Source organism: Carex rostrata, chromosome 9, assembly GCF_964058835.1.
Source record: "Carex rostrata chromosome 9, lpCarRost1.2, whole genome shotgun sequence".
In the NCBI taxonomy this organism is placed as follows: Eukaryota; Viridiplantae; Streptophyta; class Magnoliopsida; order Poales; family Cyperaceae; genus Carex; species Carex rostrata.
Window position 1 is genome coordinate 11,825,642 of NC_135926.1, and position 23,024 is coordinate 11,848,665.

The following is a 23,024-nucleotide window of genomic DNA, read 5'->3' on the forward strand; positions in this document are numbered from 1 at the left end:
GTATTTGAAGGGTTTATAATGTTTTATTTCTTTTTGGCAGCCTTCCTCTTCATTGAACCAGATAAATTCACATAAGACTCGTATTACTTACAACAGTCGGATGGAAGATGCTATGAAGAGATTAGGGTTGTATCAAATTGCTCGCCTTAATGATTGCAAGATTGATCCGCATTTGATTAGTGCTCTGGTTGAGAGGTGGAGGCCGGAGACCAATACATTTCATCTACCTGTCGGTGAGATGACAGTGACGTTGGAAGATGTTGCATGTCTGTGGGGCTTACCGATTAAGGGTAATTAACTAATTAAAGTTGTTTATCGGTTAATTTAAATAACTAATTTTTTAAGGTGAATTGTTGATTGTATAATTCTTTTAATTTGCAGGTGACCCGATTACTGGCACCAGCGATAGTGATTGGAACCCATACTTAGAGTATGATCTAGGGGCTGATCCGGCTCTTTTTTACGATAACCTCATTGAGACAATGCCATATAAATATAGGATTTATAATCCTAACACATCGAAAGAACGATTGTCCGTCTCTGCTTATTCGATTAGACTGAAATGGGTGCGGGCCAAATTTAGTGAACCCTTACAAGAGTGGGACAGTAATGAGAGACTTGCACAGTACACCCGAGGTTTTTGTATGGATTTATTCGGGTCAGTTATGTTTCCGGATTCTAGTACGGATGGAGTCCCTGCGATGTACTTGCAATTCATTAATGATCTAGAGACTCCACAAGAATACAATTGGGGAGGTGCCGTACTCGCACATCTCTATCGAGAGTTGTCACGTGCTTGCCTTGCAGGAGTAGACACGATAGCGGGTCCGATGTTGTTGTTACAGATTTGGTCATGGACTCGATTTACTATTGGTCGGCCTAATCCCCGGGAAGAGCCACCTCCCTTCGGTGGTGCAGATGAGGATACGAGAAATGCTTTCGGTGTGAAGTGGACCACTCGACATTTGTGGAAACACAACCCTCACTTAGGTATAAAGATTTATAATTCGAGATGAATTCGATAGATTTATAATTGTTTTTTAAAATTTATATTTTTTTTGACAGGTGGTACAGCCACATATAGAGATAGCTTCGACAGACTAGCTGATGAGACAGTTAACTGGCGACCATACGTTGATTACTATGATCAGTTACCTAGACATGTTCGAGGACAAAAAAGGTATTGGATGAGCTGCGGTTACGTAATTCATTTCTGGATGGTGGAGTATCAGCATGCGGATAGGGTCATGCGCCAGTTTGGTAGGTACCAAGAGATCCCGCCTCCTCCTCCTCTACCATTTGATGGGATCAGTTATTTAAGAGAGGCGTGGCATCACGATGGCAACGCAACAATGGATGGTTGTTGGAGGATTACTCATAGTGAGTTCATCGAGAAGCCTGCAATAATAATTAGAGAGCGGAGACCATATGACATGAGGAGGCATCATATGTACATGCATTGGTTCAACGCGCGTGGTATGAGATCGGTGTATCTATCAGATAACAATCCGGAAGCTCTACGACGTCAGCCTCCCCCGCGAACAGAAGATGTTGCAACAATGGCGTACGTTCCTCATGGTCATAGGCATTCTCGTGTGGTTCGTACATTATTTATTTTTTCAATCAAATTTGATTTTTCAATAATAATGTGCAATATGTCACAGTTCAAAATGTGTTATTATACCCCACCGATTGAGTACCTCAGAGCCATTACTTGTCATTATACCCCACCGATTGAGGAATCCATCGTGCACTTGTGCCCACTTATGCAGAGCCAAAGGCTCTGCATCAGAGTTGCGGAGCCGTTTACCAAATTTCATAATGTAATCATGTACAGCTGCATCTCTTTGCTTAATCAAATCCATCCCCTCTTCAAATCTCCAGATTTTTTTTTTCTCAACAAATTTCTTGAATACCTTTTTGATCCACTTTTGAGGGTATCTTTTCCAAATATTTTCACAAATATGCTGTGAACACAGTCGGTGTACAGCTTCACCTTGTTCCTCACACCATCCCAGATTAGGAGCCTCAAACACCCCTCGTATACCAAGATGCTGGTCCGAGATGACACATATTTTTCCTGGTCCGACAACATTGGTACGCAACCAATTCATAAACCAACCCCAATTTTCTATAGACTCTTTTTCACAAATTGCAAATGCAAGTGGCAAGAGTTGTTGCTCTGCATCGTAAGCACAAGCCATAAAAAGTTTACCCTTATACCTTCCGGATAAGAACCCGGCATCAACACTGATAACGGGTCGAAGATGAGGCCATGCCTCAATGCATGGCCCAAATGCCCATGCAACCCGGTTGAAAATATTGATATTAAACTTGGTTGATGGTTCACTTTCTAGTAGGTACTGTGTACCTGGATTAGACGCTTTGATGGCAGCCAAAAACGATGGCAGCACCTCGTAAGACTTCTCCCAACTCCCAAACAAGTCCGCAATTGCAAGTTCTCTACCTCTCCACAACTTATTATACGAGGGCACTACTGTCCCAAATTTAACTTTAACCAGATGCTTGACCATTTTAATGCTTAACTCCAGATCATCTTTCAAAGCCGGTTTAATAATATCAGCAATTACTCTAGAAGTCATTTGATGACTATCCAACCTTTCAGCACTGCCAAAACATGTGTGGATAAACGGGTTGGTGGAAATTGTCCATGCACCTGTTGGTACTACAATTGCATACAATTTCCATTGGCATTTTGAAGATTTACATTTAACTCTATACTTGGTTTTGCTGCTGTTTAGCACGTCTAACTCTGTGTTTTTGTTCAGGTGAAATTCAGCAAGTTCTGATTTTAGTTTGGCTTTGGATTCAAACATTTGACCTTCAGCAAATTTTTCATCTAACCTGGGGGGGTTCGCAAAAAATGCACGATCCGCGTATGGCATTGGCAAATCATCATGGAATGAGGAACATGGATGCTTAGGTCCTCGATTGAGAAATGGGATCGAGTTGTGCCAATCCTTCAATATTTCTCGGTCGTTCATTTCAGCCTCCGCTTCGTCCATATCTGCGTTCCATGCTTCATCCGAATCATCATCATCAAAAGAACTTCTATCAGATTCTGTGTCTTGATCTGATTGCTCACAAAGGTCGTCACCGGCCTGAACCGGATGTGTGTAGGTGGGTACAGGTACACTGCCCGAATTAGGATCAAAGCCGGTCTGAACCGACGATGTGTTACTACCTCCGGGCAAACTATCTGGACACGGATCATAATTGGTTTGGTTTCTAGCCTGGTGCGCCTCAGCTACCAATTCTATAACCTTAAATCCAGCCACTTGAGCTGCAGTTTGTTTAATAACATCCCAAGTTTCCTCATTTTCTATCCGAAATAGTGAGAAATGGTACGATCCGGGCGGTGTTGTGTTCATACGTACCCTGATTGTCAATTTGACTCGACTCGGAAGCAATTCAAGTCCAACGTATATTTGCCGTTTTATAATAGCAAAACTGGTAGAATCAGATACAGTAAAGGTAAATGCAGCCCCTATGTCATAACCAACACCTGTTGAAGTGCTTTGGAGGTTACCACCATAATACACATTGATCAATAGCAGTGACATTTTGCTGAACAAAAATTAAACACTAAATTAATAAACATATGAGAGTAAAAAAAAAATACTAAATAAACATATGAGTAAAAAAAACACACTAAATATATAAACATATAAAAAAACACTACATAATATATGAGTACAGAAAAACAATAAATATAAACATACGAGTAAAAAATAAACTAAATATAAATATATGAGTAAAAAAAACTCAAAATATAAACATATGAGTAAAAAAAAACTAAAATATAAACATATGAGTAAAAAATAAACACTAAATCAAACTCTAAATTAACTCCAAATATTTTTTAATTTTACAACACTAAATATAAACATATGAGTAAAAAAAAACTCACAATAATAATCAGGAGACGATGCTGAATACAATGGTGGTGACGATCTATTCATATGACAACTCCTCTATTCTATTGAAAAAAACGAAATAATGAACAAAAAAAATGAAAGAAGAATGGCGGCAGAGAAGTGAAGAAGGGAGAAGAGGGAAGAAGAGAGGTGCGGGTTGCACCTGAAATATCTGCGTTCTCCACCGATCCACAGGATCGGTGCAGAGATGGTTTTGAGGCTACACCGGTCCCTAGGACCGGTGTAGGGTTGTTTTTTTGTGGCTTTTCGTGCAGCTGCCACAGCAGGGCGAAATGGGCCTCCACCGGTCCTAGGGACCGGTGTAGTTGTGATTTTTTTTGCTCCACCGATCCTAGGGATCGGTGGAGGCTAGTTACAGAAAATCCGGACTTACAAGGCTTGTTTGAATGAATTAAATAAACGTAATTCTAAATAAAAAAAAAAATCCTCACTTGTTGACATTACCACGTGTCAAGTTTAAATAATAAGTTCTTCTTCTTTTTTAATGGAACCTGTGAGTCTGTGACCAGTCAAAGTGAAAATTGGCAACCAATTGAACTTGTGAACACTGGGTCTGCATTCGTGTTAATTTTTTATTTTTTTCGAAAAACAGTGGTAATGTTATAATTTTAAAATTTCAGGGTGGTAACTAATAAAGTTTCAGCTAATGGACAATTATTGGTCGGATAATAAAGACAAAAACGGCAAGCAAAGCATGTGGAAGAATACGTACAGTGGTAAATTAATAGACCAGATTTGATTCGACAGAATTAAAAATTCGTGATTCAAGAATAATTCGAATATATTTCGGATATAATTCGGTACTACAAAAACACTAAAAATATATTTAAAAAAATTGCATTTTATTTTTGTATTTTATTCGCAAATAAAACATATTACACGCTTCTTTTCATTTTATTCGGTATTAGATTTGAAAACGTTGAAAAAACAAAATAAACGTGAATAATTCGCAAATTAATCGCCTATCTAGTTACTATGCTAATACGGATTTATATATTAAGTATGACGGTCAATCGGCTTTTAATTTTTTATTTTAAATAAATGATGTTAATTTTCATTTTATTTTTTAAAATAAAATCCAAAAATAAGACTTAAATTGATCTCCATATTATTTTTAAAAAAATATTATTTGAGATTTTCATTGTTTAAAAATATTAATTACAACTGTGATATAAATGTACAGTTGTATAGTGGACTTGTACTAATATTTTTTTGCCGCTGGTTTTTATTAATGACAAAAATTTAGTTTCAATTTGGTGCGCATGAGTCAAAATAGTGCGCAGATTCAGTTTGTTTTTGTGGCAACTTTTAATTTTTTTTTTAAAGCGATGATAATGTTAAAATTTAAAATTTGAAGATGATAACTAAAAACAATTTCGGATCCATTAGTTATTTGTATGCAGTAGAAATGCCAATATGCGGCATGCCTTCGATATTTTATATGTTCTTGCCAAATACCAAATGTTGCTGATGCCTCGACAAATCAAATGAAATCAATGCAATCATGAGTTTGGCTAATATAACATTAGTATCATTTCAACCTATATAACACTAACTTTAAAATCTATTAAATTGACTTCGAACAACTAATCCAAACCGATTTACACTATGAGTGATGCGTTTACATACAATTTTTTTTACATTTTCGAGTTATTTTAGTATCAAATCAAGCGGTAAAAATATTGAAAAATTAATGTATTAAAATTAATTTAAAAACTCACACATTTGACCGCTTGACTTAATACTAAATAAATTTGAAAAGTTATAAATTTTGCATGTAAACGCACAACTAATGAAGTAGATGGATTTGAACGGTTTGGATTCACCGTTTGAAGTCGATTTGATAGGTTTTAGAGTTGGTGTTATATAGGTTGAAATGACACTGATGTTATACTAGCCAAACTCTGCAATCATACTTGTTATTTGAAAATAAAAATAAAAAAAGGTTTTGAATTACCAAAAATAAAGAAACTGTCCATACAGCATGATGGTTTTGCAAGGGGTATTCACAGTATTTTAAAAGGAATTACACAAACGAATTCGTATCCTCTGCATTAACTCAAAAAGGAATATTTTGAGTTAATGTATCTAGACCATCTGCTCAGCTTTAAGATTCATGCAGATTAAATTCGCACTAATATTAAAAACCCTCTATATTAATTATAGGTAAAATAAGGTATGAAAAACATGAGGTATATATTGGAACCCTTCTCTAATTAGATATACATCTTGAATTAAAAATCTAAATTATATTCGTATTCATATCTATTTAATATCTGATTTGTACTCGTATCCGATTAATATTCAATTTGTATCCGTATCCGAAAATTTTACGAATACGGGTATGATTTTACCACTATCTGATTCGTATTTGATCCGTTTGCACATGTACCTTAGAATATGACTTAATTTATTACTTGTAGTCGTTGAAATTCAAAAATATTATCCTTAAAAGTTTCAATTTGTAACACATTGGTCCTACTATTTTAGCCAGAGCTTACTTGAGCATTAACTAAAGCATTAACTAAGCCTTTGTCTGAAATTCAAGCTTGACCACTTGCCAACTAATAAAAAGATTAGATGACGGTGTACGCTAGAATGTATGTCACAATTATATTCTAAGAAGTGGATTTTATTCACATTTCTTCATTTCTTTGCGTTTAATTTTCATCTCACATATTTGCAGTTTTGCACGGATGCAGGATAGCAGGAGCAGTTACCAGAGTACCAGAAATAGTACCGAAATTTCATTAACAGAAAAAAACATTGAAAGAAAAATCTATAATAGTTAATGAATTTGGCAAATTTTAAAATATAAGAAAACCGTTATGGTTTATTACATCCCATCAGACGTTATAAAACATAAGATCCAGATTAATAAAATTAATTAAACCACTAATTAACAAAAAAAAATGGAAATAATGGGCATCAACATCTTATGTTTTTTTTTTTTTGTTATTAATTAGGAGTTTAATTAAATCTGTTATTTTGGACGTTATGGTTTATAACGTTTATAAACCATCACGGTTTTTTTATATCTCAAATTTTAACAAATTCTTTCCCTATTCTCAAAAAAAAATTCCTATTAATAAAAAAATTGGGAAATAAGATTCTACCAACTTATCACTCAAGGATGCAGGACAAGAAAAAAGTAACGTATTTACCAAACTATCATAAACAAACAAAAATAAAAACCTTGCTAATCATTTCTGTTGCTGTTTGGAAAAGAAAGAAGCAAAGCAAACGGAAATAAGTTCCAAAATAGAATTAAAAAATTCTTTCTCAATCTCCAACCTCCCACTTTTCTAATTATTCATTGCTTCTTCACGATTTAACAAACATCTCCTTCCACCTAGCCATGGCCACCTGTTGCCTCTCTCTTCTTCCTCTCTTCCTCCTCTCTCTCCTTCCCTTCTCATATTCTCACCTCCACAGGTTCAAATTTACTACCTCTCAACTCCTCGCTTCCAAACCCAACAATTCATTCTCACCAACCACTTACTTCGAGGTCACCAAACCCATCCCTCTTCCAAAAACCCAACCTTGTTCTCACCTCTTCCTACAACACGACTTCGGTTTCACCTACACAAAACCCCCTGTCACCTCCTATTACACACCTCCTTCATGCCTCGCACGGATCCCCTCTCGCATTGTCCTCGAATGGCATGCCACGTGTCAGGGTACACAGTTTGATCGGATCTTCGGTGTGTGGCTTGGTGGAGTTGAGTTGCTGCGCAGTTGTACAGCGGAGCCACGCACAAACGGTATTGTATGGACGGTACAAAAGGATGTTACCAAGTACACTTCTTTGTTTTATCAGAATTCTACATTTGCTGTGTACCTTGGGAATTTGGTGGATTCAACCTATACCGGTGTGTACCATGTGAATGTGACAGTACAGTTTTACTTTGACCAGAGCAGTCGGAACCGGCACTATGGGCAACACCACGTGCCAGCATTTAGCTCACCAGCTGATTTGGTGTTGCCAATTTCGAGAAGTTTGCCATTGAATGATGGGTTATGGTTTCTGATTCAGAATTCCACCGATATACAGTCGAAGATGGTAAGCATTCCCTCGAACACCTACCGTGCTGTGGTGGAAGTGTATGTTTCCTACCACTCTAATGATGAATTCTGGTACACAAACCCTCCTAATGATTACATTTCCCAAAACAACATCACTGGTTTGCCTGGTAATGGTGCATTTAGAGAAGTGACTTTGAGATTAGACGGTGATGTGGTTGGTGCGGTATGGCCATTTACTGTGATTTACACGGGTGGGGTTAATCCCCTTCTTTGGAGGCCAATTACTGGAATTGGATCTTTTAACCTACCCTCCTACGACATAGAAATCACCCCATTTTTGGGGAAACTTCTAGATGGAAAGCCGCACAAGTTCGGGTTTGGAGTTACAAATTCATTGGATGTTTGGTTTGTTGATGCAAATTTGCATCTTTGGCTTGATCAAAAGAGTCAAAGTACAAGGGGATCCTTAATTAAATATGATGCACCTGAGTATGTACCCAGTGTTGTCTCCAAGTTCAGAGGTCTCGACGGTGAGTTCAAAATTGAAGCTGATAGAATCATTTCCAGTGCCGGTTGGGTCGAGTCATCTTATGGTAAAATCACCTCCTATTTTGCTCAGGAGTTGCATTTCCAAAATTTAATGCGATTCAAAGACAATGGAACTCAACAATGGGTGAATCAAACAATACATGCTGCATCTAATACGTATGCAAAAGACTTGCATACAGTTGTTTATACAGAACAACTGGAACAGTATTTCCCTCTCAATTTGCACACTGGTACAGCTGACCAAGTAGGCGATTCCTACTCCATTATATCAAAATTGTTACTCGGTTTTAACCAGAAACGGATCATTGGAGAAAAGGGCGGATTGGGGTTCAGGTTTGGGTCTCTGACAAATTTGCAAACTGCACAAGGCAAAATGAAAGTGGAGGGTAATTTGGTCACAAGTGGTGTTGGTAGTACACAAGAGGTGTATAAATATGAAGGTACTGATGGTTGTTACTTCAGGAATGTGAGTAGTACCAAATATACTATATTGGACGACAAATCAGAGGATTCCTGCACAAAAATTGGCAGGTGGGGAGTTTTAAATAAATCAGTTACTGGTAGAACTTTTGCCCTAGAAGATTAGAAAAGAATTCTTGAAATTATGTTTGTTTGTTGTGATGGTTTTTCTTTCTTTTTCTGTTCTGTTTGCTTTGAGGGCAATTGTTGTCTGATTTGTTAGTGGAGATCTCCATTGAAAAATTGTTCATATGTTTCAAAAAAAGAAAAATAGAATGGAAAAGAAATTGTTGTCTGATTTCTTCCCATGGGTTCAGCGTTTTGAACGAATTGTAGATGGTCCTCGACTATAATTGATACCCATGCCTACTAAAAGAAAGATACAAATTTTTTATATGATTAATGGTGAGCTTTTCATTTTTATTATTTGCCAATTTAAAATAGAATAGAAAAGGTAACTGGCACTCTGGGCAGTGCCCGTTTGATAGACCCTAAGCAGGGATATAACCGGTACCACTGGTAACAGCCAGTATAATATTTTTTGGCATTGTATATAGTGTGGGAGGACATTTGTTTAATTAGGACTCTTTGTAAGTAAACTTTTTTTTTATCAATATACTTGTTGGTGGTAAATTGCCACCAACCATCAAAAAAAATTACCAGTAGGTACAAGAAATGCTAACAGGTGCTCAATCAGCAATACTTTATGGTGGAAAGGCTTAGAGATAACGAGGTATTTAACTAAATTCAAAGTGGGTTAACAATATCTGATCCGTACAGTTCAAGTGTCAAATGCAACCTCCCTAGACAATAGAAGATCTCTATGCCTAGGTTTGCATTGTAGAAACTTTGAGGAGACTAATAGAAAAATTAAAACAGGAGAAATAGTTCGAGTTACCGTTTCTCAGGCCGATGCTGGATTCTTCGGTGTTAATCGTGTACAAAACCCCCTCGTAACGAATCTCACTCTTAGATGTGAGGCTTATCAAGCTCCCGATATACGAGTCTGCTGTCGCTGCGCCGCTAGATCTGCTCGACGCAGCCGTCCATTTCTCCAGGGATGCCGTGACGGCGCTGGAACCCTCCGACGACGCCATCGGAGAAGAGAACAGGAGGAGGAGAGGGAAATTTAGTAGCTGTGTATAGAGAGAAAAGGAGAGGTACCAAGGTTTCCTTCAGAGAGAGGTGGAGAGAATTGCGGCTTCGTATTCGTCTCTCGTCTCTCGTCGCGTTTAATGATAATAGAATAGATATTCGGACCAGGGAATGGAAATTGTTGCTTACGTCTGGTCTACATCAAAAGTGTACACCGTTCGGACAAGTGGTCTTTCATTTCGGATCTGTTAAAGTAGCTCAAATTTTGAATTTAGATCTGTACCGTCCGATCTGCTTGTGCACGAATATTAAGGAACCCGTGCATTCCATCTGAGACCGAATTGACACAAATTCTGATCGAACGGTCTGGATCTAAACTCAAAATTTGGGTTACGTTGGTGGATCCGACCCCCTACTCTTGCTTTAAATAGTCATCGCGCTGGAATTTTATTATTTTTCGTTATAAAAAAATTAATTAAAGAAAAAGAGCCCAATTAAAATTAAAATCAAAAAAGTTAGTACCGAATTCGGTACCTCCTGAAGTATACCGAAATTTTGATTTAATACTCTTCTTTTCACGCGAAAACAGACTAAAATAAAAATCTTACCACAGAAAAGATCTGAAAAATGAGTGTACCGAAATTTTAATTCGGTGCATCCCTATAGTACTTAACAGAAAGGAAAGGACTGAAAGATATACTTATTTAAAGTTTTGGTAAAAAAAAAATTTCTATTTATCAAAATTTTGATTCGGTACACTTTTATTTTACTTTTTTTTTAATAATCCAGCACTTTTTTGTTTTGTTTTTAATTACGAAAAATTAAAAAAAAAATCATCACATTGTGTCCCTAACAGTTGTGGTATACGCATATCTTCTGAGGTAATAGAATATTTTTGTTTGGGATCACAGTCGTCCGATCAGGATATGAGCTAATCCAGCTCAAGGTGGAGCGCACGGGACCCACTTTAATAATCGTGTTGATCGTCATTGGTTTTGGCATTGAACGGTTCAGATTCAAACAGAAATCATCACATTGAACCTGTTAAATTGAACATTAATTCTTATTTTTGTTCGTTTCATTTCTGGTAATCATAATCTAACCGTAAATATATAGTTAAACCATCATAAATTTTTAACAAGTAAATTAAAAAATTAAACTGTTTTATTGAAAATATTTGATTCTTTTGAAACCAAACAAAATCAGTTAAATATCCCTACTATGGTGCAATTTGTTTCTCCAATTGACTTCTATATAATCCCATAATTTGCTTATGTAAATTCTGTTAGTTTGTAATAATCTAGAAGTCAATAATACGATAAATTATCATAAAGCTTTGTTCATGAATTAGATGATTAATATCATTTTGTTGCCTTGAGTATTATTGAATTTATGGATCATTTCGAGTTCATGACTGAAATTGTGAAACTCCATAATATAGATAATATATACTCTTAAAAGGTCACTGACCAAGGTAATTAGCAGGAACACTAATTACCGCGATAAGGTTAGTATGTGGATTAAAAGATGGTTAAGTTTTACAAACCACCTGACACGAGATGTCATTTTAATCACATAGATACATGTTCTAGGAACATGGTATTTGACAGACCCCGAATGAAACATTAAATAGAATTGTGTTCGTGTCATTTATGTTTTCATTCAGTGTCACGTTCTACAGTATGAGGTAATTATCGTTCCCACTGAGAAATATGTATGTGTGATTGTTATCCACCGCTGTCCGTAAAAAACAGTCATAACGGTAGTTTTTCCATATGTATAGCTTAGCTGAGGAAGTGATAGTTTACCAAGAATACTATTTGTCCCCCGTATCTCTATACGAGCTATATCATCACTGGGCCCCTTGGTAGAGTTAGATTATCTGCTAGCGGTATAATTACAAGAGTAATTATATTTGATAATCTGCTCAAGATCAAGAAAAGATTCAGTTAGCGAGGATGACACACATCTACCTTGAAACTAATCTGATAGCTATGAGACAGAAGAACAGACATAAGTAAATAGTTTACTGGATCGTGATATTGTACAGTACAGCATCATCTGTGTAATTGGATGGTCATGATGTGTTGCCAGACGCCACCCATGATTATAGAAGTTAAAACAGTTTTAACTCTATTTACCAACATAACACAGATCCTATTGGGTCACACCATATAGGAGTTAATCGGAGAATCTTATTGTGATTGATTATAAATTGGTTATGATCAATAGTAAGATGGTTATAATTAAATTATACGTGTTATAATTAAATTATAAATGTTATGTAAAAATAACAAGCAAAAACATTGGTTAATTTATAAACGTGTGTGACACGTTGTATAAAAGTTAACCGGTTAATTTATAAATGTGCAGGACACGTTGTATAAATTACCAAAACAACAAACCGCAAGAAAAATATATATATAATTGTTCAGAATAATTATACGAATATTATTTGTGTTCGGGCCGAGGACATTCGGGTCTTTTCAAATTCGTCCTTATCCGCATGACATGTCATTGATCCTATCCAGATGACATGTCATCAATCTTATCCACAAGGGCAAAATGGTCATTTCACACCTATGCCACCTTGCATGTGTAGAAACATGGAGAAGAGTGTGGAAGGGTGTGGAAGGGGTATTTTGGTCATTTCACATATAAAAGGATGAGGTGTCAATGGCATACCTTGTAAATAGGCCGAACTTGGAGGGCATTTTGGTCTTTTGCAACCGACCCTAAACACTATAAATAGGGGTGGAGGGGTAGAGAGAAAATTTGCTAATTCACTCGTACCGGTTTCGTGTCGAAACGGATCGGTATTTTCTCTCTTTCTCGGTTTCTCTCCCAAATAGTGTTTCGGTTGAGAAAAGAAAGTTATACGTACTTGACGTATAATCTTGCGGGTTGTTGTGGAGTATATTTACGGGATCGATGAATAGTGTTTTACCGAATTTAGCGGTATGTCAGTTTTGCATATTGATGAAACTGAGCAACCGAAAATTTGTGTTTACGGGTTTTCGTCTTTTCCCTGTGAATAGTGTTTTTGCAGAATTCCGCGGTTTACGGTATTTCTGGCAGAAGAAATAAATCGCTCTCCGGTTAGTCCTGGTGGATAACCGATAGAGGCATTAGACGTCTGATGCTCCGTTCCGAGTCGATTCCTTCCCTGGTGAGGCTCTACTCGCTCGGTCTGCATTCCAACTGTGATTTGAAAACAATGTATAAATATGTTATATTAATCTATTTAATTTGTAAGTAGATTAAAGTTTTAGAAATCAATCATGGAGTAGATCTGTAAAAGGATTAAATTGGGTTTTGATGCCAAAGTAATACTGAAGGTGGACCGCCTTGGAAAGTTTCCTGACATACCCCGTTTAATCCTGAGCTTAAGTTGGCCGTAGAAATTTTTGTTCTACGGTCATTCCGCACCTTGAGCCTAAACGGGTTTTGGTTATACCACCCCGAAACCCCAACAGTGGTATCAGAGCACAAGGCTCTCCCGCTGATTGATTTTCTAAAAGTTATAATTTATGCAAATTAGGTGCATATACCGCATATCAGTTTAATTCTTACATTTGCAGTTTAAGTCCAAAACCGATTAGAAATGAGATTTTCTTGGATCGGTTCTACCGACTAAGAAAGTTAAATTAGATTTAAGCTTTCTTTATGCTTTCTTATGAAATGTAAACTTTTACATTTCTTGGATCGGTTTTCCGACCGAGAAAGATAAAATAGGATTTTATGCTTTCTTTATGTTTTCGTTTTCAAAACTTTCAACTACATTTGAGTATATCTAAGAATGTGATGAAGCAATAAAGTACCCAAGTAAGAACTGCTAATCTCCACCCGTAAACGACAAGGTTAATGACAAGAAAAGTCTCGGCTTTTCGTCTAACCCTCGTTTATCTGTCCTGATAGCTGGCCCAAAGGGGACTTTGTCACGTTACCAAATTACTCTATGCTTTTGAAATGGCAAAATTTAGTGTAAGTTTTTGCCTTTTCGAAAACCTTCGGATAAGTAAAGTTCATCGAAGAATGTGATGAAGCAATAAAGTACCTGAGTAAGAGCTGTCATTTCCACACCAGAAAGAGATGGTTCTGTCTAGGAAAGATTGAGTCTAAGCGGTCCTCGTGACCCCAATCTTTCCTGGGAGCCCCTTTCACGTGTCCTAATGGCTGGCCCAAAAGGAACTTTGTCACGTTACCAAATTGCTTTATGGACCGAAAAGAATATCTGATTTTAAAACATATAAATTGTTTATGTGCTTTAAATGGTATAAATAAGAACTGAGCATAGCTGCAAAATAAAGAATTGGTAACTGATAGATTATATACCCGACTTGGTCCCGTATATAAGTAAATTAGATTTACAGCTTAGAGTAAATTAGATTTACTGCTTTAAAATGAAAATGGGTAAAACTAGATTTACCGTCTTTCCAAGGAACCGTGAAAGAAAATTTTCTTTGAAGAAAAATACGAATGTGGGATCACATTTGGCATTGTTTTCTTTCTGACTTCCTTTCCACGACTGCTTGCTGAAGCATATGAAAGAGGTCTTTTAAGAAAATGGAAATGCGATCATATTCACTATTCTTTCTGTCTGACTTCCTTTCCACGACTGCTTACTGAAGCATATGAAAGAGGTCTCTCAGGAAGATAGAAATTGAATCACAATCGGTATTTTTCTGACAAGCAACTTTCACGTGTCCGTAACGCTGACCAAGGTCAACATTACGAACTGAAAGAAATATACGTGACTCGGTCACATATATAGGTAAATCAGATTTACTGCTATCATATAAAAACGTATAGATTAGATTTACCGTTTTTATAAGAAACCATATAAACTACCTCTACAAGATAGACGGTAGCTAAAGTCAGTTACAAGAACTGACTGCTTAACAAAGCTAAGCGTATCAAAGAGGTACTGATAAGAACAGAAACTAATGGAGATCACATTTCGTATTCAAGACTTCCTTTCCACGACTGCTTAATGAAGCATATGAAAGAGGTCGTTATAAAGATACGAATAGAATCACATTTAGTCATTCTTACATATGCTAAGAAAAGAAAGTAATGGGAATCACATTCGATATTTTAGACTTCCTTTCCACGACTGCTTAATGAAGCATATGAAAGAGGTCGCTATAAAGATACGAATAGAATCACATTAATCGTTCTTTCTGACATAAGATAAGAAAAGAAATGGAGATCACATTCAGTATTCAAGACTTCCTTTCCATAATTGCTTAATGAAGCATATGAAAGAAGTCGCTATAAAGATACGAATAGAATCACATTAGTCGTTCTTTCTCACATACCCCTTTGGAGATTGCTGGCACTGTTAAGCATAAACACCAACCCATTAAATATTAAGTAGTATGCCCTTCCCACTCTATCCTCCTCAAACCATTGTTCATTGGTTGATGGGTAAACTACTCAGTAGACATCGCCTTTTACCTTTGCTGGTCGAGGGTTATGTCCGACATATCAAACCAAATAAAGTGAGGTTACTTACCGATGATTTCCAAAACAGTTTTGGGCTCGGGGCAAGGTCTTCGTTAAATACACGTGATGTTTTAACGAAACCAAGAATCACAAAGAGATGTGATTAGCAAGTCTGCTTACCTAAGATAACTAATAGCCATGATATGCATACACTGCCTTGGTTATTAGTGAAAATATGGATCTTGGTCCTACTGCAAACGGGAATAGAACAAATTTGCAGTGGGAGTTTTATTATTAGAATAAAACATTACATGAACAAAGCTAAAATCTTTACTTTAAACGTTGTAGAAATATGGCTAAAAGAAACGTCTTTCTCTTTACGCTCCCTACTCGAAAAGGTAGACATACGTGAGAAAAAGGAATATATCCTAAATACACCGGTCCCTGCTGAAATAGTAGAGAGCAGCTCTGTCAGTACTCACACGCTTCATATGACAAGCGATGATGAGAAACTGGAGAAGCTTAACTGTCCATGAAGCCACGAGTTGGCCACGGAAGTTATCCTGAACTCATTTCCTCCCAGCTATTCGGGGTTCATTGTGAACTCCCATAAGCAAGAGTTGGATAAGAGCTTGCAGGAGCCCCAAGGGATGCTGACGATCACTGATAAAGACATCGAGAATAGCTCTCATGTCCTCATGATCCAAGAAGGTGGGAAGAAGATCAAGAAAGCAAAAGGAAAAAAAAAACGGCTATTAAGTACAAAGGCAAAGGGAAGTTGGTTCCGGGAACGAACTCTCACAAGATAAATGTTTCTGCTAACTTTGACTGCTATTTTAGCAATAGCAAAGGTCACTGGAAGAGAAACTGCCTGGAGTATCTTGGAGATATGAAGTTTGAGAATGTCTCAAAAGTCTCAGTCTCAAGTATTTATGTTATTGAAATTAATGTTGCGACCTCTCTTAATGATTGGGTACTGGATACCGGATCATGTGCTCATATTTGCACGAATATGCACGCACTAAGAGGAAGTTACGCAATAAGGAAGTACAACTCCGAGTTGGAAACGGAGCACAAGTTGCAGTCGTTACAGTCGGTAGGATAGAATTGTACTTGCCTAGCGGGTTTATTCTGGAACTAGAAAATGTCTATTTTGTTCCTACCATTTCTAGAAATATCATATCAATCTCGTGTTTAGAGATGAATGGTTTCTCGTTTGTTATAAAGGACAATAGATGTTCTATTTATAAAAATGAGACATATTATGGATCATCTTACTTGTTAAATGGTCTTTATATGCTAGAAATGGAAAATCCCGTGTTTAACATCAATAACAAAAGACTCAAAACGTTTCATGAAAGTATTGACTTACATGAGACATAAGTCTGAATCCTTTGACGAGTTCAAGGAATTTAAGACTAAAGTAGAAAATCAACTGAACAAAAGAATTAAGGCATTACGGTAGGACCGTGGAGGCGAATACTTGAGTTATGGTTTTCAAAACGTACTTAAAGGAATGTGAGATAGTCTCACAACTCACACCTCTAGGAACACCGCAATGTTACAGTGTTGCCAAGAAAATGAAACAAACCATGTTGGAAATGATTCGTTCCATGATGAGTGACGCCACCCTTCCAAAATCATTTTGGGGACACGCACTAGATACTGTCGCACTAACGATAAATATGGTTCCATCCAAGTCAGTTGAAAAGACTCCATACGAGTTATGATTTGGGAAATCTCAAATATGTCTTATCTTAAAAATGGGGTTGCGAAGTATTTGTCACACGCTAGACGTCTGACAAACTTGGTCCCAAATCTGACAAGTGCTTCTTCGTAGGGTATCCTAAGGAAACGAAAGGATATTACTTCTATTACCAGTCCGATAACAAATTAGTTGTTGCTCGTCATGGTATACTTTTGGAGAACGAGTTTCTCGCAAAAGGAAGTAGTGGAAGTAATGTAATACTTGAAGAAATTCAAGATACATCACACAATAATACATCTGAACTAGATCAGATATACCCACCACTTGATACTTCGGCTCATGAGCATCTGGAAGAACCAAATCCACAAGTAGCTGTGGAAGAGGTTCTAGTCCCGAGCTCAAGTGCTTCAACGCAAGTTGAAGAAGAACTAAATCCGCACTGTTGTGGATCAAGTTCGACAGCCTGAAGAACAAGTGCTACGTAGGTCAACGAGAACAGTCCATGCACCCGAGAGGTACTTGGGACTGCACGAGGTCTCAGTTTTTGACACTGAAGATCCTCTGACCTATGCGGAAGCAATGGATAGGCCTGACTCTGATAAATGGCTGGAGGCCATGAAATCCGAAATACAGTCCATGTATGACAACACGGTCTGGAACCTAGTTGTACCACTTGATGGGGTGAAACCCATAGCTAACAAGTGGGTTTTCAAAAAGAAAACAGACATGGATGACAATATGACTATTTGCAAAGCGCGGCTAGTAGCGAAAAGGTTTCAAACAAATTCTGGGAATTAATGAAACTTTTTCACCCGTGGCTATGTTTAAGTCAATTCGGATACTCCTAGCAATTGCCGCATTTCATGATGATGAAATATGGCAAATGGATGTCAAAACCGCCTTCTTAAAAGGAAATTTAAGAAGAGGATGTGTATATGACACAGCCTACGGGTTTTGAAGATCCAGAGAAAGCTGGGAAGGTATGCAAGCTTCTTGAATCCATTTATGGATTGAAGCATGCATCACGGAGTTGGAATCTTCGATTTGGCAAAGAAGTCAAAAAGCTTGACTTCGTCAGATGCGTAGAAGAATCTTATGTGTACAGAAAAACTAGTGGAAGTGTCATCGCCTTTCTTAATCTTATATGTAGATGACATACTCTTAATAGGGAACGATATTCCTCTATTGCAATTAGCCAAGTCTTCATTAAAGAAAAGTTTTCTCGATGAAGGACTTGGGCGAGGATGTCTTTATACTAGGCATAAAGATCTACCGAGGTAGATCAAAGAGACTTATAGGATTAAGTCAAAGCACATACATTGACAAAGTGCTGAATCGGTTCAGCATGTAGGATTCTAAGAGAGGATTCCTGCCAATGAATCATGGTGCACTGCTTAGCAAGACTCAGTGTCCTTCGACAACTGATGAGCAAAGCACTATGAGTAGAGTACCATACGCTTCGGCTATTGGCTCTATCATATATATCATGTTGTGCACTCGCCCTGATGTCTCGTACGCTTTGAGTGTGATGAGTAGATATCAGGCTAATCCAGGCATAAAGCACTGGAATGCTGTAAAGAACATCCTTAAGTTCTCGAGGAGAACTAAGGATATGTTTCTCGTCTACAACGTTATCACCTAATACGAGAGATCGTAAACATCATAAGATGTTTATAATTAATTATAAAAGATATAATTAATATAAAGATGATGTAAAGATAAGTAGAGTTGACACAGTCAGCAACACAGCTGATCCACTCACAAAATCTCTTCCTCAAGCCAAGCACGAGATGCTTAATGCTTCTATGGGTCTGGAACACATAGAAGATTGGCTGTGTGATTTTCTCAGGATCTACGAGATCTTAGAGAATAAAGAATTTTGTATATAAGTAGGGCCTACGATGATTGGCTCCTAGCTTAAGTGGGAGATTGTTAGTTTGTAATAATCTAGAAGTCAATAATACGATAAATTATCATAAAGCTTTGTTCATGAATTGGATGATTAATATCATTTTGTTGCCTTGAGTATTATTGAATTTATGGATCATTTCGAGTTCATGACTGAAATTGTGAAACTCCATAATATAGATAATATATACTCTTAAAAGGTCACTGACCAAGGTAATTAGCAGGAACACTAATTACCGCGATAAGGTTAGTATGTGGATTAAAAGATGGTTAAGTTTTACAAACCACCTGACACGAGATGTCATTTTAATCACATAGATACATGTTCTAGGAACATGGTATTTGACAGACCCCGAATGAAACATTAAATAGAATTGTGTTCGTGTCATTTATGTTTTCATTCAGTGTCACGTTCTACAGTATGAGGTAATTATCGTTCCCACTGAGAAATATGTATGTGTGATTGTTATCCACCGCTGTCCGTAAAAAACAGTCATAACGGTAGTTTTTCCATATGTATAGCTTAGCTGAGGAAGTGATAGTTTACCAAGAATACTATTTGTCCCCCGTATCTCTATACGAGCTATATCATCACTGGGCCCCTTGGTAGAGTTAGATTATCTGCTAGCGGTATAATTACAAGAGTAATTATATTTGATAATCTGCTCAAGATCAAGAAAAGATTCAGTTAGCGAGGATGACACACATCTACCTTGAAACTAATCTGATAGCTATGAGACAGAAGAACAGACATAAGTAAATAGTTTACTGGATCGTGATATTGTACAGTACAGCATCATCTGTGTAATTGGATGGTCATGATGTGTTGCCAGACGCCACCCATGATTATAGAAGTTAAAACAGTTTTAACTCTATTTACCAACATAACACAGATCCTATTGGGTCACACCATATAGGAGTTAATCGGAGAATCTTATTGTGATTGATTATAAATTGGTTATGATCAATAGTAAGATGGTTATAATTAAATTATACGTGTTATAATTAAATTATAAATGTTATGTAAAAATAACAAGCAAAAACATTGGTTAATTTATAAACGTGTGTGACACGTTGTATAAAAGTTAACCGGTTAATTTATAAATGTGCAGGACACGTTGTATAAATTACCAAAACAACAAACCGCAAGAAAAATATATATATAATTGTTCAGAATAATTATACGAATATTATTTGTGTTCGGGCCGAGGACATTCGGGTCTTTTCAAATTCGTCCTTATCCGCATGACATGTCATTGATCCTATCCAGATGACATGTCATCAATCTTATCCACAAGGGCAAAATGGTCATTTCACACCTATGCCACCTTGCATGTGTAGAAACATGGAGAAGAGTGTGGAAGGGTGTGGAAGGGGTATTTTGGTCATTTCACATATAAAAGGATGAGGTGTCAATGGCATACCTTGTAAATAGGCCGAACTTGGAGGGCATTTTGGTCTTTTGCAACCGACCCTAAACACTATAAATAGGGGTGGAGGGGTAGAGAGAAAATTTGCTAATTCACTCGTACCGGTTTCGTGTCGAAACGGATCGGTATTTTCTCTCTTTCTCGGTTTCTCTCCCAAATAGTGTTTCGGTTGAGAAAAGAAAGTTATACGTACTTGACGTATAATCTTGCGGGTTGTTGTGGAGTATATTTACGGGATCGATGAATAGTGTTTTACCGAATTTAGCGGTATGTCAGTTTTGCATATTGATGAAACTGAGCAACCGAAAATTTGTGTTTACGGGTTTTCGTCTTTTCCCCGTGAATAGTGTTTTTGCAGAATTTCGCGGTTTACGGTATTTCTGGCAGAAGAAATAAATCGCTCTCTGGTTAGTCCTGGTGGATAACCGATAGAGGCATCAGACGTCTGATGCTCCGTTCCGAGTCGATTCCTTCCCTGGTGAGGCTCTACTCGCTCGGTCTGCATTCCAACTGTGATTTGGAAACAAGGTATAAATATGTTATATTAATCTATTTAATTTGTAAGTAGATTAAAGTTTTAGAAATCAATCATGGAGTAGATCTGTAAAAGGATTAAATTGGGTTTTGATGCCAAAGGAATACTGAAGGTGGACCGCCTTGGAAAGTTTCCTGACATACCCCGTTTAATCCTGAGCTTAAGTTGGCCGTAGAAATTTTTGTTCTACGGTCATTCCGCACCTTAAGCCTAAACGGGTTTTGGTTATACCACCCCGAAATCCCAACAAATTCCGTAATTGTTAATCTATGATTTGCTCCTTTCATGTTAGACAATATGAATATCCAACAAGTATAATTTTTTTTCGGTTTTTTTTTTTTTTTTTTTGCAAATCACTACTTATGAATGGTCTAGAATTTTTAGAATTTTAAGCCTATTTGAGTATATTTTTGCTTGTTTTAGGGTAAATTAGCATATTTTTACTGCAATTTAGCATATTTTTACTGCAATGAGCGTTTGTAGCCAATTGTATCATGTCTAAATTTTTGTTTCAACGCAGGATGGCCTAGGAGACCACCACCAACCCCCCTGTTGATGAGCTCATTCCCGAGAACAGCAAGGACCATTTCAGTCCTTTATTATGGATGACTCACGATGAGCACCGAGACTGGCATCCCGAGAGGTACTTGATTACTTTTTTTCCTTTTTTTTTTTAAGATTAAATTTTGTTGAGTTCTCGTATTTTCAGATTTTTATGTTGCTTACCTTTTCAACGCAGATTGAGGACATTTTAGATGTCAGGAATCGGCATTACAAAATAAAGTACTACCCGTCATTGATGGACTCGTATCTGCAAAAATTGGGGTTGAAGCATTTGGTCGATATTATGGAGACGCAGAGTAAGGCCATTAATGCATATCTCTTTGCAGGACTAGTGGAGCGATGGCGCCCAGGGACGCACACGTTTTACTTACCGTTTGAAGAGATGACAGTGACTCTCCAGGACGTCAGTGCCCTATGGGGTTTGCCCATCCAGGGTGTGCCCGTTGGTGGCATATCTGACCCCACGGATGAGTACACAATTAATGCCAGACTCGAAGAGCTGTTGAGAGCGGAGCCAGATATACGACATAATGGTAAGAGGTCCAAGTATTGTCTGAATAGGAAGAAGCTGCGAACTATGTTTAAGGCAGGAATTGATTTGTCTTCCACGCCAGGCGATGTTCAGAGGTACTCATACAAACTATTCTAAATACATTTATTTTGTACCTTATTTCATGTCCAAAAATGAGTTGCTTTGTAATTTCGACATTATAGATACACACGGGGCTTCGTGATGGACCTATTTGGTTCTGTCATGTTCGCTGATTCAAGTAGTGATACCACCCCGATGATGTATGTAGAGCTGCTGCGAGACCTTCAGTCGTCAAGAAAGTACAACTGGGGTGGGGCTGTCCTAGCACATCTTTACTCCAACTTGTGCCAGAGTTGCAAGGTCGGTATGTTTTTGCTGTCTTATTTTAATTATTTCACTGGTCATGCACTTATTTTCTTATTTTAATTGTTGAACTTGTCCCGACCAGACGGTTAGTATTCTTCAAATTACAGCCGAAAAGTAAGGGCACATACAGGCCGATACTTCCACTGCAGCATTAGTCATGGTCATGGCTACCGGTGGGGATATCTGCACCGAATGCCTCAGCAAATTGGGGAGACCCCAATGGTACAGAATGCCTGGCATTTGGCAAGAAATGGCACGGAAAGCACGAGTTCATCTACCAGCCTCGCGAAAGGCCAATAGGTATCAGGGTGATCCGAAGTCAGATTCAGAGTCTGGGTGAGACACAGGTGATCTGGACTCCGTACCAGGAGCTATACAATGCGGGTGATCTGCCGCAGATTGTAGCGGATGATGTGGAGATGTGGTTCCACAGGGTTCTGTCAGT

At 37.5% G+C, this 23,024-nt stretch overlaps 1 pseudogene across 1 annotated transcript; it reads left to right on the plus strand.

The window, feature by feature from the left end:
• Window positions 1-6,873: 6,873 nt before the first annotated feature.
• Window positions 6,874-9,291, plus strand: LOC144559441 (peptide-N4-(N-acetyl-beta-glucosaminyl)asparagine amidase A pseudogene; annotated as a pseudogene). Its single transcript, XR_013513140.1, has one exon. The product of XR_013513140.1 is annotated as a peptide-N4-(N-acetyl-beta-glucosaminyl)asparagine amidase A pseudogene (transcript).
• Window positions 9,292-23,024: the final 13,733 nt, after the last annotated feature.